This window comes from Hipposideros armiger, unplaced genomic scaffold (genome assembly GCF_001890085.2).
Source record: "Hipposideros armiger isolate ML-2016 unplaced genomic scaffold, ASM189008v1 scaffold_46, whole genome shotgun sequence".
Taxonomy (NCBI): Eukaryota; Metazoa; Chordata; class Mammalia; order Chiroptera; family Hipposideridae; genus Hipposideros; species Hipposideros armiger.
Window position 1 is genome coordinate 3639449 of NW_017731396.1, and position 4584 is coordinate 3644032.

Consider the following 4584-nt stretch of genomic DNA (forward strand, 5'->3'; position numbering starts at 1 on the left):
TGGGTAGGTGACTGGATGGCTGGCTGGCTGGATAAGTGGTTGGATGGATAATGGGTGGATGGTTAGATAGATGGATAGATAGATATGTGGATGGCTGGATGAATAGGTGGATGGGTGGGTGGATAACTGGCAGAGAATGGATACATTGGCCATGATTCTTGAGCATGTTACCTTTCTTTCTTAGTCAGGAAGGGTGTGGCTTAACTTCAACCTGCTCTCCTCTGTTTTCCCTCTCTGCACCTTTCCCCTGGCCTTTCAGAATCCCTCCTTAACTGCAGCAGCTTTCTGTTTCTTTGCCAGGTCCTGGGTATACCCAGTCACTCACTTATACAGGCCAGAACCAGACATCAGGGACAGTGAAAGGCAGAGAGAGACAGATAAAGGTGCCTGGACAAAAATACAGAGGTCAAGTTGAACTACTCAGGTCCCCACTGAGGTTCCAGGATCCACCAGTGTCCCAGATCCCACCCAGAGACAGCCTCCCTGCTCCCATCAGCCAGGCCACCTGCAGGTGAGGGACAGAACCCCAGTTCAGGTCCTGGTCCCCATGTGGTAGCCAGCTCCGCCCCTCCCTCCCCCTCCTCCTCCCCCACCAACTCCTGGAAAGTTTCCTCCCCGATTGTTCTGTGTGATCAGATCTGCAAGTTGCTCTCTAAGCTTCTTGTCACATTTTGACTTAATGAAGTGCAACTGCTGAGGGATTTGGGTTCAGCGCTCCGGTCTCCCGCGCTCCCTTGTTGTCAGAAAACAGGGGTGGTTGGGGACGGCGACACTGCGCTGCGAGTCGTTATCATTCCGGTCAGTCTGTTTAACACAAAATTAAACAAAGAACTAATTAGTGCCTCATGAATTAATAAATGCACAGTTGCCGGGGAGGATGGGAGGGGAGAAAAAGGTGGTGGAAGGGAGATACTGGAGTTGTGGAGTTGGGGGGCTTTGGGGGTTCAAGGGAGGCTGGCCAGAGTGCCTTGAGAGATCTCAAGCAGGCGAGTGTGAGATGGACGGACGGGACAGTGATGCCGCCCTGCAGGCTCCCTGGGCTGGCTGGCTGGCTGGCATGTGAGCTCTGACAGCCAAGCCTGCCCAGCGCCTCTCAGCAGAGCCCCGGGGTCTCTGTTCCTTGCCCTGTGGCCCAGCCCTGCCTGGCCTGCACTTCATCCAGCTCCCCTCTCTGACTTCTTTCCTTTTCCACTCTGACGACCTCTGCCCCACTTCTGCCTTGGCATGGCTCCCCTTCCTCTTTGCTGCCCCCTATCTCAGTCTGTCCAGCTCTCCGCAGACCCCCCAGCTCCTCACCATCTGGGTCAGCTGGGCATGTGTCAGAAGCCTACGGGGCAACCCTCCCCAGCTGCTCAATGCCCACCAGAGCTCTGGGTCCAGCAGGGTGGGTTCCGCCCCAGAGGGCCCCCTCTGCCCAGGGAGCCCAGCAAAGCTGGCAGAGGACACAGCCCTCCTTAGGAGGACGTGTCAAGTACAATTAATATTATCTGTCTAAATATGTCCTGAGAAGGGCGGGCGGGTGGCAGGATTGGGTGGCATTCCCGGAGCCCTGTGCAAGGTCACCTCACCTCTCACAATCCCCCAATCTGATTTGGGGATTACACAGCCTAAGGAAATTGGTGTTACTCCTCTTGCATCATTGATAAGCCACAAATGAGGGAGTAGGGAGGGGAAAAAAACGTAATAAACAGAAAATCCTTCCTGAGTGTGGTCGAGTTCTGAGGCCGAGGGTGGGGCTGGGGGCAGCACACCTGCCTCAGCAAAGGCAGGGGGCCCAGGTCAGCGGGCAGGGGGCTCCCTGGGTTTTCCATCCACTCAAGGAGTCTTGTCCCATTTGAACCTGGCTTCCCCAAACTTGCTCTGGGGAGGAGGGCTTGAGCCTGGCAAGCTGGGCCAAGTAATGAGTTGGCTAAAGCTGCCCTTCACTGTTGCACCGTTTTACCCTCTCTTTACGTGGTCCCCCATTATGGGTGGTTGTGACTCATGGGTAGGACTCCAGGGGGGAAGAGAACTGTCAGCAGCCTGCTCCTGGGACTTGAGGCGTCTCAGCACCATGGCCCCTGTCTACCCCAAACCCTCTGTCACCCATGTGGTACAGGGAAGAGCTTGGCATCTGTCATTTTTATTTCCAGGGGCCAGGGGGAGAGAGTAAAGGAGTGGGTGCTGCTGAATTCTGTCATCATGGTCCCCAGCCTCTGATGCTCGGCCTGCAGCTCGCTGAGAGCACCTCCGCCCCAAAATTCCCATCGCTGCCTCTGACTTCTGTTTGGTTCGGGGTGAACTGAGGCCCATATTTCCACTGTGATCACCCCCTACCGCTTTCTGGATTTTTGCAAATTTGGTTGGCATATACTTAAATGGGCCCAAATCAGTGCCCACTCAGTGTGTCTGAATTTTTTATTCCTGTAGCCAGCCCTGAAGCATCAGCCCAGAGGTGGCAGGGGGCTGTTGGGCACACAGTAGGATGGAGGGCATGCAGTGGGGTGTCCTTCCTTGGAAAGCTAATGGGGCTCCTCTCTGTCCCTCNTCTCTCTCTCCCTCTCCCTCTCTTTTTTCACTCTTTTAACATGGTTTTCCTAAAAAGTTTTTTAATCAATCAAATTTGAGGCAGAAAATAGGTTTTGTCACGCCTGGTCCCGGGGTGGTGTGGCTCTCACTCAGGCTCCTGACAGCTCCTCAATGCAGGAAGGAGGCCAAACAGAATATTTCTCGGGGAAAGTGCCCGTTTCCATGACACTGCCCCTTGTTGTCTGTGCTGCCCCCCTCCTCAAGCTGCCGGCTGACATGGCCTCAGTCCCTGTGAAAGGGCCGGGCCAGGGAGAGAGTGTGTGTGAGGATGGGGGAAGGGGGCAGGAGACAGTGTTGGGGGGTAGATGGGCGGCCGACAGCTGCCCGGAGCCTTCATGGCCTGAGAGGGTTGGGAGCAGGTAGGGGTGGCAGGGACAAGGAGCCTGGCCTGGTGCTGCATAATCAGCTGAGCCTCATAAATATGGAGCCGGGGAGCCAGGGATGAGACACTCCAAAGCCAAGTCCTGGAGAGTTGGTGGCTCCAGCCAGAGGGGACCGCAGATGGATGAGGCCTCTTCAGGTCCTGGTACGCTGGTCCCGGCAGCTTTTCCACCCTTCCCTCTCCCGCCTCCATCCTCTCCTGGCCTCCCTCCACCCGCTGGCCTGAGTCAGGCCCCTCTCCACCATCTTTGCCTTACTTGCTGTGCTACCCTCTGTCCACTCCAGCGCTTTTTGCGCAGGTGAAGCCTGTAGTCGCTCCCAGGCCCATGACCCCCACTTAGAGCTCCCTGCAGGCCCCCTGGGTCTTCCCTCTTTATCCCACGTCCCTCTTCCTTCTTCCCATCTCCGCCTTTCACCTTCTCCTCTCTCTTCTACTTTTCTCACTCTTTTTTATAATTAATGATTACTTTTAATTGGTTTTCTTAGGCAGCCTGACAGCAAATTAACAGAAGCTAGCCCAGGGCTTCCAGGCTTGGGAGAGACCACTGCACTTCAGAACTGGCCAGGGGAAGACATGGCAAGGCTGCCTGGGCAGGCTTTCAGAGGGAGGATCAGGCCACACCTGGACGGGCGCAGTGACCCATGGGAAGTAGGAACAGGATCTTCACACACAATCGAGCTACTTTTGTCAATTTTCTCTGTGTTCTTATTCCCCTCCTCACATCCCCTCCATGTTCTTGTTCATACACAAGACGTTGTCCACATTTTTGGAGATTAGGATCAGGTAAAAAGAAGGCAGAGGCCCTGCCTTTAGACTGGGGCAGGGCTTGATTTCGAGCCCACCCATCCTCACTCATGCCATGTGCCAAGGGGAGTAGCATCTTGACACCTCTGGGTGGAGATCCTGCTTTTTCACATGGGCAGGAGGGAGCAGGTCACTAGGCTATTGTCATTTTTAGATCAGCTGCTTGCCTACAGTCAGCCACGACAGCCTGGAAGCTGCAGGGCCCAGTTCTGGTTCTAATTTGCCATGTGCTCTACACAGAACTCAACCTCTTGGTCCTCGGTTTTTTGGTCAGAGCACTTAGGATAAAGAACATTGGCGGGAAGGAGGATGATATATGGAAGGATGAGTGGGTAGGTGGGTGTATGAATGGATGGATGGATGGATGATGGATGGATGGATAATGGATGGATGGATGAGTGGATGAATGGATGGATAGATGGATGAATGGGTGGGTGAGTGGATAGATGGAGGATGTGTAGATGGATGGATGGATGGATGAGTGGTTGGATGATGTGTGGATGGATGGATGGGTGCGTAGATGGATGGATGGATGGATGGATGGATAGATGGATGAATGGGTGGGTGAGTGGATAGATGGATGATGTGTAGATGGATGGATGGATGGATGGATGGATGAGTGGTTGGATGATGTGTGGATGGATGGATGGGTGGGTGGATGGATGGATGGATGGATGGATGGATGGATGATGGGTGGGTGGGTGGGTGGATGGGTAGATGGACGGATGGATGGATGGATGGATAATGGATTGATGGATGATGGATGGATGGTGTGTGATGGGTGGATGGTTGANGGATGGATGGATGGATGGATAATGGATTGATGGATG

At 54.3% G+C, this 4584-nt stretch overlaps 1 long non-coding RNA gene across 1 annotated transcript in view; it reads left to right on the top strand.

Moving 5' to 3' along the window:
* LOC109381300 (uncharacterized) overlaps positions 1 to 4138 on the top strand; it is an 83699-nt gene extending 79561 nt beyond the window's left edge. Inside the window, exon 3 of the long non-coding RNA XR_002123690.1 lies at positions 3436 to 4138. This is a non-coding gene — a long non-coding RNA (uncharacterized LOC109381300). The remainder of the gene's footprint in view (positions 1 to 3435) is intronic.
* Positions 4139 to 4584: the final 446 nt, after the last annotated feature.